At 36.1% G+C, this 23541-nt stretch overlaps 1 protein-coding gene across 1 annotated transcript in view; it reads left to right on the top strand.

The window, feature by feature from the left end:
• The window catches only part of SPOCK3 (SPARC (osteonectin), cwcv and kazal like domains proteoglycan 3), a 349520-nt gene that overhangs the window by 41334 nt on the left and 284645 nt on the right, over positions 1 to 23541 (top strand). The window contains exon 2 of the mRNA XM_064148791.1: positions 471 to 571. The gene's annotated coding sequence lies outside the window, so the exon portion shown is untranslated. The remainder of the gene's footprint in view (positions 1 to 470; positions 572 to 23541) is intronic.

Raw genomic sequence — 23541 nt, 5'->3', positions numbered from 1 at the left:
TATCCTAGTGAGTGCTGTCTAGTAGACCTGCAGGTAGGCTTCCCTTATATTGCATATCATCTGTTGCATCTGTGAAAGATGTAGTATTGATAGGCCTGTGACTTTCCAGTGAAAGCATCAGTGTCCCAGTGTTTTTTAGGAAGCTGGTGCCATCAGATGGACAACACAAAACAAAACAGCCTACCTGTCCCTGCACCAGTCATTAAAAGATGATTAAACAATCATCTCATCTGTTCCTTTCTGCTCTGTGCTGGTAGTACATTTATAGAATTCTAAAAGGCTTAATGGGTATTAATTAAGAATGAGTAATTTGAGTGATGGTAGTACAGCAGCAGCATTTCTCTTGGGCAGCTTGTATTGTTGAGAAACCCAGGCATAATGCCAAGCTAATGTAGTTATGCAGATCTTCTGAAATTTGGATCTTTCTTCTACAGGCTTATACCTTGTGTTATGTTGAAATCTCCTTACAGGTGAAATTGTTGCATCACTGCCTTTACTAAATCCACTCAGAGTCGTTAGATGACTACAAGAAACAGGCGCAGACTAAAGTTACACTGAAAGAGCATCTAAGGTATGTTAAATTTATCTCATGTTCTGTACTGAAACTCTGATTGTCTTTTTACAAAAATACCTCTAGTTGCAAACAACTTATGGACATAACAGATTGTGCAACAATCCGTAGTGCTTGAACTTTTAAAGATGAAAGCTTCATCAAAATTCTCTAAGTTCTTTACAAATGCTCCTTTGAAGCAAGGTGTGGGTAGATATTATAAGTAGTTTTATCTCTGATTCTGTCTGCTGTGAGATAAAAGTACAAGTGAATTTAGGTGTGTGTATGGTATGAAGACCATTTAGCAGATTATGTAAACATAAGCACAACTTCAAGTCTTAGTTGCATTTGGCATTGAATATCAATGATGATGTAGAAGTGATAACATCTGTGAAGGACTGTATAGCTTGGTGGTCTTCTTTTCTGAGGCTGCACTCATTCATACATGTATTGTCACTATCCTCATTATTGTCATCGTAGTATCATAGAATTAATTTGCTTGGAAGAGACATTTAAGATCACCACATCCAACCATTAGCCTAGCACTACCAAGCCACCACTAAACTGTGTCACTCAGCACCACATCTACACATCTTTTAAATACCTCCAGAAACAATGGCACCACCACACAACTAGGCAGCCTGTCCCAATACTTAGAAAACATTTCTTCACTGAAATTGTTGTCATTACCCAACTTGAGCCTCCCCTGACACAACTCGAGGCCACATTTTTCTTTCCTATCACATCCTACTTGGGAGAAGAAAGCAACACTCACCTACCTACCACCTCCTTTTTAGTAATTGTGGAGCATAATAAGGTCTCCCTTCAGCCTTCTTTGCTCCAGATTTAACACCACCATAGGACAGCTGATTGTCAAAGCATAGAAATGATATGCAATCAGATATTGTAATATATAGAGTTTTTATGTAAGTTGTGTAAAAGGAGGACACATGTATAAGGCTGCATATTCAAAGTTAAAACATGCTGATTCATAATTACATAGTTTAGATTCATTCACAGTTTTAATCAAATTAAAAAATCAAAATATTTTCACGAGTCTTCTTTCAGGAATGAATAGACACTAATGGGTCTCCAACTTAATGTTTCGTGTTTTGCTTGTAAATATTAGACTTTATAGGCAATAAATTTTGGTAAGTTTTATTAAATATTTTTAAAGGGATTTTTACTTGAAGCCGAGCAGCTCAGTACATCAGCAGTGCTCATTTTATTGTTTGTGGTACTTCACTGTGAATTTTTGGTATGCATACTGTTATATTATCAGGTAGAAAAGACTAGAATGTGTTCAATATGATGTTTATGAACTTTATGGTAACTGCATCCCAGAGGTTATTGAAAGGAGATGATTGTAGTATAATCAGTGTAGAGGCAGAAAGTTGTGGGGAAGTTCAGCAAATGATTGTTGAATGCTTTTAAAGGGAGCATAGAATTAAATGATAATTCTGAAAAAGGAAAACGCTTGACAGGAGGAAAGATGCTTTCATGTGATCTGCAGTCTGGGAGGTAATGATTGGTATTACACAAAAAACGTGTACAACCTGTAAAGTGGCAGGGAAAATAGCTTGGTTTTCCTCCTCTCCTCAATTTCCAAAGAAGAAAATAAAAACTGTGATAAGTTTCTCTGCTTTCTTATCATGCAAGTTGCAACATTTTTGGAAGTATGCAAAATATAAATTAATATCAACATATTTCTGTGCAAGTTCAATATTTGCTGATTTAGTAAATATATTTTTTTGGTAAAGCTCATCTTCTGTGATGTGCTGCGTTGATTTGTGCCACAAAATGCTTCTCCAATCTAGCCCTTTCAAAGCTTTTGTTAAAGAAATACTTAGAAAAATATATAGGGTTAGGCAATGAATCCTTATGTTGTACCATACACAGAATGCTCTATTTCTGTTAAGAAGATACGATTTTGTTTCATTAGCATTACACTGTAAAGTGTGAAAACTTGGAGGTAATATTTTTAACTAAAAGTTTTCTTGGACTATAGTATTTTCAAATTCATTTTGTATCAATTTATTGAAAGCAAATGTAAACCCAGCAGTTTCTACCTACCGACTAAGCTTCTTTTTCCAAGCCAAATTTCCTGACAGAAGTGATTTATAAAATGAATTTACATGTTACATTTTGGGGTGTTGTGGAGGTGTGGTGGCTTTTGTTTTTTTTTTACTAAGGTAAGGGATGTTCTTTATCTGGGCATTCTTTCTTTTGCCTTCCTTCATTAATGATGCGCAGTTGCACGTATTACCATCCTTGTCATACTCTAAACTGGAAGTATATTTCACTCTAACATATCTGCACATCTACATTCATAATGATGGCTTGTTACTTTTTCAGAAAATGGTCTAAAAATTTATACAAAGTCTGTAATAGAAAGTTTTGGGGGATGGATTGCCCTCATTTCTTAACTGAAAACATGGTGTGACAACTCATTCATTTGTGTGCCCCTCTACAAATTCAGTATCTTTTTGATTGAAGGTTTGACTGTATATAAACTCTATAATTCAAAACAGTATGAAAGAATGTGTTTTTTGTGTTGTGCTGCAGAACCTAATTATACCATTAAAAAAAAAAGTTGCTTTCCCCCTCAGTTTAGTAGAGAGAAATTTAAATGAAAAATCAGATCCAGTAAATCCAATCTTGTGAATTCAGATGATTTATTATGATAAAGAACAGGATATTCAAGTATGTTTGTGGAAACAAAGATGACTTAGAGGCAGAAACATGAGCACATATATAATACTGTAATTAAACTACATTTATTTTAGTTTTTCATTTATGCTATAATGCTGTAACTGCACTAATGGAACATTGTCATAAAAAAGATAAAAATAATATTGGAATGGTAATGACTTTAGTTTACTGGTACACTTGAAGAGGAGAACATTTTGTACAAAAGAAATCATAAAATGTGCTTCTATAATTATTGTGCTGTGAAAGGCAGAAATTAGTGTTCAGTACAGTCCCTGGAAATTGATGGTACCTTAAATGGTGTTGAATCAATTACTGGCTATTATAGTAACTTTTGGAAAACTCAGTATTTTTTTGCTTTCCCAGGTGTTAACTTGGGCAAACAATTCTGTCATAAGAAATTTACTCCACACACTTTAAATTTTTCAGAGCTTCTGCACTAATTTTCCCAACCTGAAGTTATAGTCCATAATAACGCTTTATGGGATCATGCCAGTGTAGCCTGCTACTGAAATGCTCTGCTTTCCCTTTGAGGTAATATCTATTCCTTTGAGGTAGTTCTGATGCATAGTTTTTGTACGCTTGAAACACTTTGAAAATTGAGCTACTCTTACTAAATTGAGAAGAAAGAAGATTTAAGAAGTCAACTTGGAATTTTAAATGCTGCTCTGACTAAAATAGAGGTGATTTTACCACTTTTCAGTTTCTCTTCAGCATGTATCTGTAGTTGGATACAGAATACCTAATCCTCTAGGATGCATAATCCTTTTTTCCTTTGGTTCCTTTCTGTGTAAGAGCAGAGAAATCATTGGTAATGTTTGCCTTATTTAGTTTAAACAGCTGTTTAATTCATAGGTTTGTGGTTTTTTTCTCATATGGAAAATATTTCAACCTCTTTCAGTAAGGTGTTTTGGTTTTGTGGGGTGGTTTTTTAATTTTGTTTGTTTAGTTGGTATGGGGTATTTTTGTTTGGAATTTAGGGGTTTTGCTTTCTTAATTATAAACCTCAATTTTTCTATTGAGTTTCATCACATTGTCCAAGCATTGAAAGGTATTGTAGCAAAAAAAATTGCACTTAGTGGTTTCTGGACAATGCAAAAGATTTAGATTCTTTTATTCTACTGTGGTACTGCCCAAGGGTAGGTTAATTTGATTCGTACCTTAGTGTTTCTTCTCTCAGGATTCACTAACCTCAACAAGGTGATCTTGGCAGATTGTAGGGTTTTTCTGTGAGCTGTGATCTTATCAGGTCCCACCTGCTAAGCAGGGCTGCTTCTGGTCAGTCCTATGGACTACATGGGAATCCAAATATGTGGAATATTTGCTTCTGTGTGTCCCAGAGTACTTGTCTTGTGGTATTTTTTAACTTGTCTTCCTAGATTTTTTTATTTCCTTCAAATATTTTTTACCTACTTTCTTAGAGTACATAAAAATTAAGCAATGTCAGTGAAAAGACTTGCATTTCCAAAACCAGATAATAATGTTACAGCTTGAATTAGAATATGTTAGCACTTCAACAAATACAGAAAGTTGTTGATTACACTTTTTTCTCCTGTTTCTTCTCTTTTAGTTGCTGTGTGCACTTAGAAATGAGTACTCCATATTCTACCAGGCTCAATTTTCTTTTTCATTATTAACTCTTTTTTTCTCTTTCTTTTACATCCTTGTTTCTCCTTCTTCTTAATATCTGAGTAAAACTAATGGAGTACATATACTAGTAAGTGAATGTCATACCAGTGGAGAAATAGTCACTTACAGAAAAATGTAGAGGAATTTGTATTTGAAAATACAGACCTAGACTTTCTTTTAATAGGCAAATCTTTGTCATTCACTGAGTACTATATAAGTAAATTGGATTTTAGCTGATTAAGTGATAGAAACATAGCATTTTTTAATGGTAGGAACACAAAGGAAATGAGGATTGTAGTCCCACTGTACTATCACTGTACAACGTATTTCTTTCCTTACTCTAGAAACCTTGGTCTTTCAGTGTTTTGTGCCTCTTGTTGACATTGACGTTACCTATTTGCATAAGACTGGTGTTGGCCAGGACCTAATAAGCAGCTGTGTCTGAAATCTGAGATACCTCACTGGTCCCTCGTTAGATACTGAAGCAGTCCAAAAGCCCCAGAAAGACTTGCTTGTGCCTTTTTATGTGTGCTGGAACCTATTATCTTGTCTTTTTAACCTCGTGTTTCTCAGAGTGAAAAAAAAGAGAAAGTATGGCATGCTCCCTGCAGTGTAATGCTTCAGTTCTGCTGAAGGCTGATAAGAGGAAGTATTCTTTTATTCTTTTAAAAACCTAGAGCTGCAATAAGACATACTAGCAGTAACAAAACTCATTGTCTTAGTCTGGTTTTTGGCAAAATATTTTATTTCCATGTTTTATACCTAGTAGGTATGATCGTAATGAGAGATTCTATTTATCTCAAGATATGTTTATATATAAGTATTTGGCTTTTCTACTGTATTTTTGAGTGCCTAAATAGAGAAATAATGATAATTGTTCCTTTCTTACTTGCTGTTAGTACATAAAATAGCAGAGAGAGGATGTGAAGAATGCTTAAATTAGATTATATAAGCTCTAAATTACTATGGAAACTTCAACTTGAAGTGTTTGTTAATATTCTGTGGTTTTTCTTGTGTTAATAGGTGTGTAATTTTTTGGAAGGTAAGGTCAAGGAAACATCTTTAAAGCCAGGAAGTTGTTATTATATGGTAGTAATAACAATAAGCAAACCATGTAGTTTGGCTATTTAAGCCATAGGCATCACTGTCTTTGGGTATCATGAACCAGAAAAATAATTGGAATTTTATAATTTATTTTTTAAAATCAGTCATTTATTATTTTGTCTAGGAAGAAGAGATAACATGAGTTTAGCATAGATTAAATAGTCACCAGAGACTTCATATCTGCCTTCCAGTACCTGATGGAGGCCTGCAAGAAAGATAGGGAGGGACTGTTTATAAGGACATGTAGCAATAGGATATAAGGGTTTTAAAGTATCTAAGAGTAGATTTAGATTGAACACTAGGAAGAAATCTGTTATTATGAGAGTGGTAGAACACTGGAACAGGTCACCCAGGCAGATGGGGAAAGCCCTATCCCTGGATATGTTCAAGGTCAGGCTTGATGGGACTCTGAGCATCCCGATCTAGTTAAAGATGTTCCTGGTTACTATAGGGGAGTTGGACTAGATTACTTTTAAAGGTCAATTTCAACCCAATCCATTCTATGATACTATCAAACATAAAAAAGAGTTGGTAGTGGGTTTTTTTTCCTGTGCTGACAGAAGTCTAAGGATATAAAGTGTCTCATGAAAACCAGACATTATTTAGTATAAAGAAATCAGCACATCACCTAAAATGCATGGCAAGACAAATGTAGCCTTCCTGCTATAGTGCCAGATGGCATAGGCCCAGTATGCTTAGCTCAGTGCTATGATATTAACAAGCACAGAGAGACTTACAGACAAGAGTCAGCAAATGGTCCAGTGTGCTGCTGAGAGAACATTCATAACGTTACATTGTTTCACAGATAATGCAAACTACAGTTTTTCTGGCCTCACCCCTTCAAAAATAACTTCTCTGTGCCCACTCTTCTGTCAGAGCAGAAAGCCAATAATAGTTATTGTTTCTGTGTATTTTCTTGGGAATCTGCATAGAACTACTTTAATTCTTTAGTGGAGGGGAAAAAAGGAAAAGACAAATGTTTGCTGGTAGCTAGAAAAGTGAACCATAATTTTCTTCCTATTTCCAGTTCAGATTTTGTATTCTATAATTTTTGATTGCCTTACTCCACAGTACTGTGCAGGATAAGGAATATGTTTTCAGTGTGAAAATCTGCTTCTGTCTGACTGTGCTTACTTACTTGGTGAGTGTCCCCGTGATATAGAACAACCTTTATTCTTCTCTTTGCTTTGCAGGCTATGCATTAGGTACATAGTGAGCGCTAACTGTGATGCTGGATTAGGGAATGAGCCAGACTCCCACACTGGGTTTTGATCATCAGTCTATGAAACAACTCACCCAAAGCATAGGTGAAGACAACACTTTAATTTTTTAAGTTTAGATTTTGACCCGTGTCTTACAAGATGCTAAATGGGAAGGTACAACTAGCTGTGGAGGAGAATTTTCTGACAGCAAATGGATGGATCCTTGCACTCAAAGAGAAAATGAGATTAGCTGTCAGGAAAGCAATAAGAGTAGAATTTAAATGAGGAATTGAAACTGGGCAGAACAAACAGTTCTTTGCAGGGAATCTTTGACATAAAAGGTGATAAGAATCTGTCAACAGACACAAAAGACATTGCAGAAATATTCTTAGTCATCAGGTTAATGGATGTACTTTTTGCCAAGCTCAGCACTGAAGGCAAAGGTGTGCTTTGCACTCAGTTACGCTTGGGAAAAACTGGACAAAGTGAATGTGCATGATGACGAGTTGGGGTACATTCTTAGGTGTTACAGAAATTTGAGGTACTGAAAAATTGATAGTGTTTTTCCCAAGGAGACACTGAAATTAAAATAGAGCAGCAATGAGTATCTTGCATTGTTTGATTAAATAATTTTTCTCTAGAATCTCACATTCCATAATTGATGTTATGTACAGTCTCGTTGTGCTATTGAGTAGAATGGGAATCTTCTTCACGCTGAAATGGGAAAGCCTTTACCTACCCACTTTATATCTGTCTTTTTTTAGCTGAATTTAAATATCTATTTCTTTAAAACAATGAAATGCATTTGTAGAGCTTGAAAGTATGCTGCTTTGACAGAAAGACAGCCTGCTACAGTAGGAGAACAGCAATACAATCCCAAACACTGCAGCCACACAAGGAGTTTACAATACTCCGTATCAGTTGTTCCAGAATGCGGTTTCATACGTAACTTGCAATACCCAAGTTACTGAAAAGTTTGTGAACAAGCCTGAACAGACACATGCCCTCTTCTCTGCATCTGGGGTTGTCTTCTTGCTTTCTGTGCAGGAGAGGCAGGCAAACAGCACAGCATGAACAAGTTTTTCTTCAGAAAATGAAAAGAATGTTTGGCTCTGCAGTACTGTTATAAGTTGGGCCTGTGAATGGCTTCCAGAGCTGCAAAATTTTGAAGCTGGGTATGCTAGTTTGAGCTCAGCTAGAGTGTTTTGGTGAGAAGAACTAGATTACAGGCTGTGAAAGGAAATCAATGCTGATGTTTACCTCACGCATAGGCTTGCTGAGATGTACAAGAATAAGAATCAAAACATAGATAAGGTGCTTCTCCTGCTGGAGAGCTTGGAGTTGCATCTCTCTCTCTAACCTCACCCTCTGTTTCTCTGACTAATCCACTTTACTTCCTGACTCCCTGGCCGAACCTCCATTGTTCTTTGGGACTGGGGGAAGGTTGAGAGGGGTAGGGGGAAGGTGAAAGGGCGGTTGGGAACTCCTTCTGGGGACTTGGATTTCTGGGAGGGGAGTTGTGTTTCTGTATTACCTTTTACCTTGTATATAACTGTATATGAATGTATATACTGTAAATATGTGCTTGTATATTCTTCTAAGCTGTAAATAATAAGGTGAGTCTAGTCTGGGTGATTTCCAAAGTGTGAGGGGACAGGTAACACCCAAATCATCACACTGGGAATGAAAGTAACTACTTCTTTGTGCAGTCAAATTGAGCTACTGAGCTATGCTTTCGTCATCAAAAATTTCTCTTAGGAAGAAAACCTAAAACACAAACCTAAAAGCTTATATTTTATGCATTTTTGTATTCTATTGTAGATCGAATGTAGACCTTTTAGGACAAAATGCCATAAATTGGAAAAAGAAATGATATTTAAATATTTTTGTAGTTCGTTGGTGATAGCAGTTCAGTTTTATTCTGAATGATTCCAGATATTATGTCTTTTCATTCTTTTCCTTTCAAGAATTTTCAAGTTTGCATAGTTCTTTTTTTTTTTTCAAAAGAACCTGTATATTCATCTGGGTTAGAGGGAAGTATTGGTCAGCACCTTTGCATGTAGGTCACACGTATCCCAGGGAAAAAGTGAATTTCTGCTGACCTACATTGCTCATCATACATTTAAAATGTCTTCTTAGCCATCATTGACTTAAAATTTATTTAATTATGAATATTTTCCAAATACCTCTGTGGAATGTAATACATGATAGAATGAGAACAATTTTCCTATGTGTATATTTCCCAGAAGAAACTCACAACTTGTTTTTTTATTATCTTTGCAAGTTCTTTACTGTATATCTTCTTGCAGCAGTAAGCAATGGATCTCACTTCATTCTGAGACCTTATGTACAACACAGAGGAGTGGTTTAAAGTAGGAATATTAGATAATGTTTGGACATATTGCTGAAGAGGAAAGGCATTTTCAGAACAGAAAGCAAGTCTGTTTTACCTAGAGTGCATCACGACCCCTGTACAGAAATGCCTGAGCAGATCTTTTGGTCTTGCAATTTGGTTGGGGTTTTTTTCATGATATTTTACCATTCCCTCCTCTTGCCATAGGTAAATTCTCCTGAGACTAGCAGATTTTAGTGGTCAGGAGTAATATGTGGCTAATATGCTCTATTAGCATAGTGTATAATTTGATCACAGAGAAATCTTCTAGTAGTTTTTATGCTCCAGTATGCCCTGGTAGCATTGTATTTATTGCCAGATAGAATAGTCACATAAAAAACTGCACAAAACAATATTTTTTTTTTAAATCCCCAAACCAATCAAACAAAACCTGAAATCTCCCTGCCCCCCCCCAAAAAAACACCTTCAAACAAAAAAAAACCCACAAAACCAAACAAACAGAAATTTGCAAACAAAATAAATGAAGCAAGCATTGAAGAAAATTAATTAATTGGGTACATTTCTGTATCTAGCTACATGAAATTTCTTTAAAGGGATTTTCCCTTTTTCATGGCCATGAAATTTGGTCATGAACTTTGAATTGCCTTGAGTCTTACAACCATAACAATAAAAAAACCCCATTCGTTATTCACCATGAACTGATAATACAATTTAAAACTGTTTTGAATAGAAAGGAAAAACTGACTAACAGTTGAGAAGAAATATTTACCCTGAACACGTTGTTAGCAGAGGTAACAGCAAAATCCTGGAAAAGTAATGGTTATGCAGCTTTGCTTTCATGTTCCAAAGAGCAATAATTGGCTCATTTGTCTCCTATGCAACTCTGGACTTTGCATGTATTTCAAAGAAACAATTACTAAGCCAAATAACTGTTTGGGATAATTTTTCAAAGTCACAGCGATATTGCTGCCAAATCTGAAGAAAAGAAAACATTCTTTGCATCAACAATTACCATCTATTTTAATCAAAGCATTTAAATAATGCCAGATGAAACAACTTGATTTAGTAATATAGTAGCAAATGGGCACTGCTATTTTATTCTTTCTGAACTACATCTTCAATAGTTTTGCAGAAATTGGTAAATTTTATTCTGTGAAGATGTTGTCTTCAACTTTCTAAAGAAACATCTCTTGTACACTGGAAAATAATACTGTCACTGTTTTTATTGCCAGTTCTTTTCAGATACACTGCAGATCTCAGGCGCAACTGATTTTCAGATTTATAGCACACCCTTAACAGCATCCCATTGTAATGAATGTAATGTATACTCCACAGTAACAGTTGGAGGCCCACCATTTTCACATCAGTTCATACTCCTTTTAACTAAAGTACATTTTTCCCTGTTCATCTCAATGAAAGATAGGAACTCAGTATTTCAATACCCATTAAGTATAGATGTAAGTATTAATGTAAACAAATACCAAAACCTTCCTCTGTTATTGAACCAGTACCTGTGTGTTGTCTGTATGATTGTGCAACATCAAAACATTGGTTTTCTCTACCACAAATATAAGTCAGAACCTATAAAGGTTAGTGGACATTCAACAAACTAAATCTCTAAAGCAACATACTGAATCTCCAAAAACATGTTCAGAAAATATACAGGATTCAGTGGGTCTCAGTTCTCTATTAAATTGTAAGGGGTCTTCTGTGCTGTGTAGTACTTAGGTACCCAAGATAATCAGTTCAGAGTGTCTTATCTCCTGTAATAATTTTCTGGTTTATTTTGTATTTTATTTTCTTTAGTATCAGATGTGTGATGGTGTTCAGGTGTGTTTCTTTGGTTTTGAGCTTGAGTGCTCCACCAAATTGAAGGTGGGAGAGATGTGATATTAAGCATGAATTCTTCAGTCAAAAGGAAAGTTTGTAGATCATGTTGTGAAATCATCATGCTCATTCACTGAAGTGTAGGGAGACATGCATATGCTTCTAATAATGGGAAGTGAAGTCCAAACATTGAACTGGTCTGCAAGATGGATTGCCCTTAATACTGAGATTAGGAAGAAAAAGTTTGGTTGAATGTTGCATAATTTGTCCTCACATCTCTAAACATATAGGAAAGAGTAAGGGCATAATTGAAAATAGATATAGGGGCAAAAGGATTGCAACTGTTCTTGTTTAACATTGAGGAAAGTCTCTGAACCTACAAGGAATTTGTGCTCCCCAGCCCAAATCTGTATCGTCGTTATGCATCCTAAGGACATAATAAGGAGAGCTCTGAAAATAACAAATACAGGATTAACTAGTGAAGTCTTGTGATTAGAATTGATTGATGATATGTCACATCTGTGACGCAAAGGTAGCAATGAATGCATTTGTGATTGTCTCTTTAATATTACTAGAATGCCTGACACAATGGGATTGTCCTTGATGAGTACTTAGAGAACATGTAGTAATAATGAGGCAGTAATTAGAGTGTTGTGGTAATAGGGGTGAATTAAAAAAATAAAGAAACAAAAAACTAACCAAACACTATGGTTATTTCTAACAGAACAAAAATACTTTTAAGGGCTGCGTGTATTGAATTCAGCTTTGAAAAACCAAAATCTGCTAAAATAGTCCATATTTTGGGTCTTGCTTTAATTTTTTTTCAGATTTCCAACATATTAAAAATATTTTGGAACAAGCATAATTTTCTGAATATATGTGGTATGAAATGTCAGCATAATGGATTTGCAAACCTATATTAAGGCTATTCAGTCTCATTGTATTACAAATAAAAGTAAATATTTGATAGCAAAAGACATTTTTATTCCCCACTATTTCTGGCCTTGATTTTATAGCAATGTGCTGTTATACCAGAATAACCAGAATGTGCAAGTGTTCAAAAAATAGCTAACAAAAAGTGAAGTGCCAGAAGGGAGTTTATTATCCAATTTGGGTAAAGTGCAAAAATAAACACATACAGACCAATGCTAGTACCTTCAGCACAGAGAGCAGTGTACTGTCTAAATAATGCCAAACAATTCAGTGATCTGATTTCTGCAATTAAATGCCACAATGCAAAAAGGACAGTGTTTAGACACAAACCCTTCCATTCTAGATTATTTTATTCATGATGGTGATTGTCTTCAGAACATCCATTTGCTCAATAGCCTCTATGAGTAGTACCAGCTTCTGTAAACAGATTTTATACTATTTTTCATAAAAATATCAGGAAAGTAATTACTTAACAGGAGCCTTAAGAATCATTCTACTTCCTAGTATACATGTCTGCTGTAGTCAAGAGATCAGAAAGGGGTAGGAGAGAATGAGTATCCTTTTCTGCAAGCAATTCTATTTTTGAAATATGTAAGGATTAAATACTGTGACAGAAAGATTTTTTTTTCATAATTGATCTCCTATTTTTATGGTATTGTGGTAACTATGTTTAATATATAATGTTATGGCCATATCTGGGATGAGAGCAAAACAGGTGTAGGCACAGATGAAGCCCCTGACTTCTTCACGTATTGTTTCTGGATCTTTATAGCAGTGGACATAATTTCAGAGAACTGCTTGGAAGCATTGAAGAGTTAAGTCCTGAAAGAGGGTACCTAAAAGATTGTGGAATATCTATTTTACAGGATTTTTGGTACTTGACCTGGCAGGATCCTGGACAAACTGATTAACTGCTGAATTGCTCTGCTTGTTAAAATCTCCAGGGATCTAACCTAAGCTTTCCTATGATTCTTTTCTGTGAAGTAGAAGTGGAGTTTTGGAGCTGAGCTGTCCATGTGTGCATTCAGAATATCAATGTGTATGTGCTTGTTATGATGCTGGAACTCAGGGAAAAGCATGTGTTTGTGGTTACAGGTCTTTCCCTTACTGTTTTATGCACACCTACCTGTAGCATCTAGGTTGTGGTTAGGAAGCATGGCCAAAATCTAGGGCCCTGGTGACTTCACTGGTCCCTACTGTCTTGAGATGAATCCTGAATTTGAGGCCAGTGATGAGTCTTTTAATTCCTACTGTCATAAATGAATGGATTAAAGTGTTGCTTTTATTCTCAGAAACAATTTAAAATTTCCCATGTGCTGCACTACAGCTAACCATAGCCAGGAGGGAAAATCAAACTTGAGACATTTCAGTGAAACTACCAGAACTGAATGGAAAAGTATTTGTCATTAGTTTGGTTATGGACAAAAAAAAAAAAAAAAAGGTGAAATAATCCTAATCCATTGACTGCAGAGCCTTGAAGGGGAAGATCTTCCCTTGAGATAGGACAGAGGTGCAAAATTCACCTGGAATTATAAAGGATTCCACTAGAAGGGTAAAAAGAAAAGAATATTCTTCCTTCCCATTCTAAGCAGACTGAGATGGTGAATAAAAAGAATCCTAAATAAAAAGCAAGAAAGCCTCTCCCAGGAGCACTATAATTTCAGAAATTTTTGGTTCTGTGATGTAACTAAACCAAACAGGTTTGCTTTACCCAAAGTTTGTGAAAACATAGGCTTTGCCCAAGGCAGGCACAAGCTAAGCATGTGTATCTTGTTTACCACAGGATGTAAACAAGTCTGGGCAGGGCAGAGTCCTTGGACTCAGTGGCTCCAGGTTCTTTGTCCTCTTTTCTGTGTTCGCTTTTCCCCACAGCAGAAGGAGGGAGAGCAGAAAAACATGTTTGGGCAAGCCAGGACACGTTTAAGCCTATTTTGGCCTGCTTAGGCCTACCACGACAAAGTGGCAGTTAACAGTCAAACTTAGCTGAGAGCTGGTTTGGGCTGGATGAGAGTTACAGTGGACAAGCATATATAATTTTATTCAGAAACTTGTTGATTATGTATTCAGAATCAAACATCATATTGTGCCACCACCGACTTTGTCTTATAAAATTAAAGCCTCAAATCCTGATTTCCCACCTCTAGTACTATTGCCAAGCAGTGAATTATTGATGTTTGGGATGTATTTTGTTTGCATGGAGCATAAATTGCATTAAGACTTGTAAGTTTGGGGAAAATATAATGAAGGATATTATGAATTCATAAAATTATGACTTTTGTGGGAGGCGGGGGGGGGGGGGGAAGAACATCTGCTCACTGTTTCCTGTAGTACAAGAGAGACTAATGAGATGATTGAGGACTAGTAATTAGCAAGTCATATATTGACTGATGATTTATCTTTTTGCATTCAGGGGTTTGACTGAGGCATTGCTTGCTAGGTTTTGCATGATGAAAACTCATCACATGTCACTGAAGAGCTCAGATATACTAGTACTGACTTCAGATTGGGAAATTCATATGCATAAACTGACCATATCAAAGATGTCACTTGAACTGCCTGGTCCTTTCCCAGAATACCTCTCTATTTTATACTGTCAAATCAGTTCCCAAACACCATCACTTCATTTCCCAGCTCTGCATAAAGATTCAAGGTTGTTATATAGCAGTATAAGGTATCACAGTCTAACACTGGGCTGGAGTGAGGACAAACAATGTTTTATGTTTAGCATACTGCAGAATAAAATGTCAGCTTCAGTTTCTTGCATAGCTGCATCCACGAGCACTGTATCACCATGTTCATTTTGCCATTCAGAGTAGTTCTTCATGCTCAGCATAGTAATGAAAAGAGACAGGGCAATCATATAGTTGACAACAACAGATGAAGCATTTGCGTTTTTGAGGACTTCTCCTTTGACTTAAAGAACATGAACAGAGATGTTATGGATATCCTCTGATTTCAATGTTTATATATGTCAAAGAATGCAAATTCTTACTATGTTTGGTGCTTCATAATATCACTTAGAAGTGGCTTGCATTGTTGCTGTGGTCTTGGACCACACAGAGATAGAGGATCCACAAGAACAGAACCACTGCTTCTGCATTAAAAGCCTGGAGAATCTAGAATGGCTTTATTTTTTTTGGCTACTCATTCTGTAAATGAATGAAAGCTTTTCTAAATAATGTATGGAACAGACACATTCCAAAAACACAGCAGAACTATGTCAGTACTGCAGTGGCTTCTTTTGGCAAGGAAATCTATCCTGGCAGATTTCTTTTCAGTTTATATAAAACAAGGTTTGCAAAAAATGCTGCAGCTTGCTCTGATTTGCTTTAAAACAATTCTCCCTCCAGTATTCATTGAAGAGGGTGATACTGCTGCATTTACACCTGCATTGCAATGTGATTCATGTTGGAGAGAAGCAAGACAGTTGCAAAACAGTTGCAATTTGCTAAGTCAATATTAAAATCCCTTTAAAAGGAAATTTGTACACATTTTCATTATTGGTGTAGTCTCTTAGTTCATTTCCATAATTTGCAGACTGTGAAATGTGTTAATACAGTTTTGCTAGTCATGGTAAAGAAGGGTGAAAGCCTTGGGACTGAGGTTTATTGAGAGTAGCAGTTTCTAAGCTATAGTGCCTGGTAGTTGTCTCTGAGAAGTAATTTCCTGCAAGAATATAAAAAAAAGCTTGCTTATTTCCATTTGGCTTCTGTGTGGACTTAAAGATTCCCTAGTGCAGGTCTGTTCACCACTGAGGTTGTCAGATGGGTATCAGGGTTTAAAATTATTAGATACTAAATGAAGAAGCAGCAAAGGAGTGGAGAGAAATAAGAAAGATCAGATTAAATGAAGACAAACGTTTTGTAGAAATTGTGACCATGGAGTTAAAGCTCATGTTTTAATGAGACTTTTCTATGTTACAAGCTGTTCTACATTCATACTGACTTTAGGCCAAATAAGTCAGACTTCAAGCTAACTTTAAAATTTGTCATCAATAAAGACATCAATTTGTCATTGCCTGGGATCTCTACAATATCAGGGGATGACTTAGGTGATATATAGCTGACGGTTTCTCTATCTGCATGCAAATGAAATGCCCCAAATCTCTCCTGGTTTCAGTTGGAGAAAATTTTCTTCCTAACTAAAAGCCTTGCAAACAGTTATGATATTTTTTATATGAACTGTGCATACCAGACAGAGGATTTTTCCAGAGAATGGTCCATTTCCTGGTGTGCTCCCTCTAGCCATAATATATTGCAGTACAGTGGAAGCAGTTAGAGATAATGAGGAGGAAAATAAATTTCCAATTTAAAAACATTACCTAGCAGAAGACTTGAGGCCTGGAATTGAAGTTTAGTTGTTTCAGTGCAAGACCACCAACATATAATTATACTGACGGCTATCAAACAATTATTTTCTTGAAAGGATCCATGAAGGGGCAACAGAAGGACCTCAATATGTTCTGCAGCTGAGAGAACCATTACAAATTCTTCCCAGCTCTTTCACCCATTGCAGGTCAAATAATTTACACCCAAAGATGTATTTTATTAAGGCAACAAATTTAATCTCTAAAATGGTCATCAGTCACCATGAAGTTATTCCTTTGATCATCCTGCCTTAATGGAAATCATATGTACTTCCCAACTGAATATGACCAGCAGTAACTTGTATCCACCAATCCTATTCCTGGTTGCTTCATGTTCCACTTAACCAGGCTTCAGTTTGATGCTTGAGTTTTCACAACACATCATCATGTTGTGTCCAACTGTTTTAAAGTAGGCTTTTAGCAATGTAAGCCTTAGATTTTTGTTTTGCAACTTAGAGATCTTTTGTTCCCATCTTCATTACTTTTAGTGTAAACAGGGCCATTTTACCAAGTGTTCAAGAAAAGACTGGATGAGGCACTTAGTGCCATGGTCTAGTTGATTGGCTAGGGCTGGGTGATAAGTTGGACTGGATGATCTTGGAGGTATCTTCCAACCTGGTTGATTCTACGATGCCTTCCAAGACTTCTTCCTTCAGCCACATGGCAGGATGGCTTTGTGGATCTTTGTTTCCAGAGATAAAACAATCATCTCTTTTTTTTTATAAGCATCTTGACCATGCTCCTGAAGTACACTAAATTAGCTTGCATTCCTGTCCCACAGTAAGATAAGCAGTTATCCCACACTGTGTGAGAATGCATTTGATATGTACAGAAATAACTGCACCATCACATGAGAAAAAGTCAGTTGAAACAGAGTAATTGTTGTGACATAAAGAGCCTATTTTCATATAAGTAAGCGTCACTTCTACTGTAGGCAGAGGGAGAAAATAGTAACAAGACGGTGGACAGAATAATTCCACTGAAACATTTCCTCTGAAGCATGGACACCTTATTCTATTAGTAGATGGCACTTAGTGTGGAAAAGATAAACATTTGTTAAAAACACTTGGAAGCAGTTTTCCAACCTCAATAGTGTCTAAAAAGTGACAAAAACCTGTAACACTGATTTATCTGCCAATACATACCTTGTAGGTCAGTTCATTCACCTCACTCAAAGACTATCAATGTTTCCTAATTTTTTTTAAGCTATGTCTTCTATAAGACACAGTATTTAGTGGGCATTATAGTCTTGTGTACACTACTCCTGTATGTGTTTCCTAGGAGTCCTTGATTTGCAGCAGAGAAATACCTGAAAAAAGGTAGTATATACCTCATAATATGGATATTTCATTCTTTTATTGTAGCCATGGGTAAGCAGTGGAGCACTAAGGTACATTGGTGGTCAAGTTATCACTAAAATGAATTTTGACTTCACAGCTATTGATTTATTGAGACTCGTTCCTACCCTCCTCCTATTAGATGGGAGAAGGGGAACTTGCTCTGTTAATTTCCTGAAGATTCGTTAGGGATTCTTTTATTGGTCATTATATAAGTTGGACTAGAAGATAGTGATTTGAAGAAAAAAATATCCTCTGAGGTAACAATACAGGGTAAATTGGCCAAGCTAGCTGTGTTTGCTCTTTTAGTAGCATCAAGATAGATATGAAACAGCATCTTTTTTATTGTTGCTCACCTAAAGAGGAAATGAGATAAGGTCCAACCTGGAGGCAGTCAACAGAAGTAAAATTAAGAATAGCAAGCCTATCACTGTGCTAGGAGCTGTGTCTCAGCAGATTTCTGGATGATTGTTCTTTTGTGTAAAGGCCAAAGCTGTGACGCTGCAGGAGACTGCTCCTAGCTCTTGGTGCAACACAAGCTGAGTGGACAAAAAATTTTGGTTTCACCTGTGCCCCTTAGCTGTGATATCCTATAAACCTGCCTTGAATTCAATTTGGGCCTCATAGAACTGTAATACTGTGCCTCTGTGCTGAAGAATGTGGCAGTTTGCCATTTTAATCTATGCTGTGTCTAAGCAATCCTTGCCCGCTCATCTGAACGACTTTTCACTGTTTCTGAGGTAGGGAATAAAGAAGAAACAATAAATGTGGGAAAGGCAAGCTGAACAGAAAGTTCGACTTTTGAATAATCTATTCCTTCATTCATCCTTTATTTTCCTGTCTCAGTTTTACAACTTTACTCATTCAAGTGTAACAAAACCTGTTTTATTTATTCTTTATACAAACTCCACCAAAACAAGGATTGCTATGTTTACAACATTATTTGTTGTTTCAGATAAGTGCTTGGCTTCTGAAGTTGTATCTTCTACTGTTTGGTGCCTCTAAACAAAGGCAGAAGTGCATTTTATCCTTTTGACTACTTAGTCTTTGCACTTCGAATATGTTTGTGAGATGTAGCCTCCAAGAAAGGACTAAAATAGTTATGATGTCTTTAGGCATGAATAGCCCACACCTGGCGATGTACTTGTTGGGTACTTGTGCAAGGTGTGGGAAGTAGATTATATTAACAGTTTTCCTGTCTCTTTCATTGAACTTAAAAAACAACAACAAAACCCCAAAGCAAGAAAACAGAAATAAAGGGTCAAAAGTTATCCCAGCAACAAGCACATCACTTTCATTCTCCAGTAGGGGTGTGAAAAAAGGAGTCTGAGAGATCTGATGAACCTTTACCATGAGAGTCAGATGCAGTGCTCTAATAGAAAAATGCAAAAATTATACTCATGGATTGACCTTTCTGAAAATATGTATTTTTATTCTTCTCTTTACCCTAGGGCTGTTACAGCACCTTGTCATCTTAATGTTTATATAAAAGCTTAAGTCAAAGCTTAAATGACCACACAAATATCCAGTACAATGCTGCAAAAAGACATGGCTCTCATTTTTCCCATCTGAGTTCAAGTTAATAATGACTAATGTATCTGTATAAGTAGTGAAACATTTTTGACCTTACAAATGGAGCCAGCACTCTTCCAAAATTGTGTACATTTGCAATTCTCTTTCACTAATTTCTACACTGAAAATGTAATAACCCGAATTTTTTGTTACTGCTTTTTCTCTTTTTTTCCCACCTGAGCACTGCTGTAACTCACAAGCTGGGCCCAAATAACTGATTTATAAGAAAATTACATTATTTCACTTTCAGAGCTATGGAAACTTGAAGAAAGAGGTCACAGAACAAGTTAGGGTCACAGCCATTTTAAGCTACGTCAAAGATGATGTTTTAACTCAGCAAGCAGCTTGTTTGCATATGTTCACTTAAGAGGTTTAGTCTTCAAACACTTTTCATCTATGCTCAAGCTTTTCAGGGAACTGATTATTTCACGTATATATATATATATTTTTAATCGGCTTACAAGCTATATGATCCTTTGTGTGCTAGCCACACAGCAGGTGACCTCTAGCCACAGAGCTCAATGTTCTTTTCTGGTTATACTGTGCCTGCGGCAGAAGACTGAGAAGCCAGTCATTCCCATTCTTTAGATGAGAAGTGCACCAAACCCATTTCCACCAATGTGGAACTGGATTAAGTGCTAATTCCCTCATCTAAATTTCGCAATTGAGATTGTCTGTCATAATGTTTCAGAAAAAGGTGCTGAGGAAGTTAATGATCAGAGATCCACATTCAAACCCTATTGAGCTTGTGTAGCAAGCTGAACAGCAGTAGTACTAGAAGGTTTTCTCTTTTCAGAAGATATGTTGGGCCAAGAGAGGATAAAAAAATGGCCTGATGTTCTATCTGCATTTTTTATTCAATAAAATAGAATGTGATTTTACTTCTGAGAGCCCTTTATTGGGGGGGGGGGGGGGGGGGGGGAATGATGGGCTCTAGATCCTACTTGAAAACCCCTGCATTCAGTGTGGGATTTTTAACTTAAAAGTGAGTACATCTGCTTTAATGTAATTTTTAATGCAATGCATTAAGAAAGGCAGTTTCACATGTTGTCAAGAAGTAATTAACATTTGACTACTGGAAAAATATTAGTAGAAGTTTGCTTAGAGGCTTATCCAAAAGTAGGCAGGACAATGCAGACTGTATTTCTCTGGCATATTATAGCACGTGATGAAGCAATAAATGTGTTTTGTAATGTCCTTCTTGATTGATATTGATGTAATTTTCTTTCTATGTTATGGTACTTAATATTGATCTGCACATCAATATATAGCAACAGATTCAGATAATGACATAATAAAATGCAAGCAGCTGTGAGATGCATCATAACAATGACAAAATTATGTGGAACAACTAATATTTTAGGGTAGAATTAACCAATTTGCTAGAAATTTTTATTAGCAACATTTTCTCTGCTTTGATTATTCACAACCGAGATACTTCATAGTATAAATTACACTACATAACCTGTTTCTCAAACCCAGAGGACAGATATTTCTGGACTGTTTCTTGGAAGATGTAATTTGGGTGACTGATTAAAAAAAAAAAAAAAAGAGATAACCACCCTATTATTAACCACTTGAAAGAGTGACAATGTGGAACAGTCAAAGTTCGTTCAGATTTCCTTCTTTTCTTCTCCTGCTCTTACAGGGCAAAGCTGACAAAGAATCTTTCATCTCTGAAAAGAAAACATTATCAACCCTCCCCCCCCAACCCACGGCCTTGCCAAGCACCCCCTCCCCCAAACAAACAAGCAAAAAAGGCACCCAGTATTCAGAACAGAAAAAAGGAAAGAAGGATTTTAGACAGGATAGAAATTCAACAATTTGACAATTGGTGATGAATGAGTCACAAAGTCTTGATTAGGCTATTGTAGTCTGTATAAAAAATGATGTTTTCCTTAACCAGCAATCCTGAAAAGATTGTCAGTCCTGACAGTATTTATCAAAGTTACTTACAGGGATCCATTTCTCTCTGCCTGTGCTTCTGTTAAATTTTCCTAAGTGATATAATACTTTTTTTTTTAAATGGTCAGTTAAATGAAGCTGTTCTCTGTAAACATTTCTACTATATCTTAGATGTGTAACAATAAGGATAAAAAGAATTTTTAAAATACAGTGAAATGTTGTATGGAATTGTTGTCTGGTAGAATTGTTGTCTGGTTTATTTTCTGAGCAAAGTATGTGAAGTTTTAAATTATTAAAAGCTTGCTTTATATTTCCCTTTAAAATCTCCTGGTTTACATTTTATTTTGTAAGAAATCTGAAATTACAGTACCCCCCAGCTATAGTCTACTAAAATATTTTTCCACTGGTAAATTCTGTTGGGGTTTCAAAATGCAGGAACCATAGAGAAAAATCTTGCATTTGTTTTAGAAAAGGAAAAAAAAAACCCCACTTTTTGTAGTAATATATCTAGTGTTTTTTGAATATGCTATATGACTGGAGATAAATTTATAGCATGTTACATTCCAAGGGCTTCTTTCAGAATCATGCTAACTTTTTTATGGCTGTAGATCTTATTTGGTTGATTCTGTGATGGCTATTTCTACTTGAAGGTAAATGTCTTTGTCAACTTGTTCTACCAGTGTTGTATTTTGCATGCTAAAAAATTCCAGTAGCTATGAGAAAGAAAGATATTACACCTCATTGCGATGAAGTGTTAGTGAGTTTTCTTCATAATACAGATGCTTTTCACTAAAAGCTAGGCTTCCTGCCATCATATTCTCCTTCTCTGACTGTGGAAATAAGGCAGTGCATATGAAAAAAAGCAGATGATACTTAAGCAAATAGAAACACAGTCCTTCCTGCTCATATTTCCAATTTGGCTTTTGATTTTCTTCAAAAGCAAAATTACATTTTGGCTGAGGAAAATATAGAGGAGCTTTAAGGAAACAACCTAAATCTGAGAAGCTCAAAAAACACGAAAGATTTGGTTTCCTAAAAGTCCCATTCATCTATTTCTGATTTAATATATTTGAAAAATATTTTGCTTTGTCATAGAATCACTTTTCAAGTGTTTTGTTATGCAGCTGTCTTGGGTTAACATGTGCCTCTCTCAAAAGTCCCCCTTCCCACAAAGATAAGAGGGAAAGTAATGGCAGAAAAACTCTCTAGGTTGAAGTAAAGAGTTTTACTGGAAATGAGATAATACAATGAGCAATTGTCTTAGCCCATTTGCAGAAAAGCCCTGCCAAATGCAAAAGCAGCAGCAGAAGCCAGCAACCTCCCCCCATCCCTGACCCACAGCCCACCCAGTGGAAAAGACCAACACTCCAAACCCAGAAAACAGAAGCAGCAAATGGAAGAGGAAGCCTCTCATGATACAAATTGAACTTAAAGCCCCATGATACTTTGCTCCAGCCTGATTTTGAATCTGGCACAACAACAGCATGGTATGGAACTGAATCTGTGACAGCAGCAATATATGAAGATTTTGATACAAGAAAATAAAGATGGATTGCTGAATGTTAGACAAACACATTCTTCTGCCTCCAGCAACAAATGCCAAACTGTCCCATCATCTCAGTTAGATTGAGACTATATTGATGGCTGGTTGCCACTAATAAAGTGTTTAGAAAGTTCCACATAGATTGGAGCTTCAGGTTATGAGTGAAGGAAACTGTGATTCAGTGTGCCTTAGCAATCTTGTGAACAGATATTATGAACTCCTTGCATTATTAATTCGTGTTAGACAATCTCTTGAAGAGCTGCTGGTCAGTATCTATATATGCCTCATTATATCCATGCAAATCAAATCACAGGCATAAACAGTAAGAGCTGAATACGTAGCTAAATGATCATGTTCTTTTATCTATTTTTTTTTCAGTTACATTGTCACTTACATGTGTGTCAGCTTTAAAAAAACCCTAAAGGGTGTTCCTTATGCTGTACAATTTTTTTAGTGGTTAGAAAGTAATTTTTGTAAGTGAAGTAAACCTGCTAGCACGCTCCAAACATTC

The sequence above is a fragment of the Pogoniulus pusillus genome, chromosome 9 (assembly GCF_015220805.1).
Source record: "Pogoniulus pusillus isolate bPogPus1 chromosome 9, bPogPus1.pri, whole genome shotgun sequence".
NCBI classification, from domain to species: domain Eukaryota; kingdom Metazoa; phylum Chordata; class Aves; order Piciformes; family Lybiidae; genus Pogoniulus; species Pogoniulus pusillus.
This window is presented reverse-complemented; position numbering and strand designations above follow the sequence as displayed.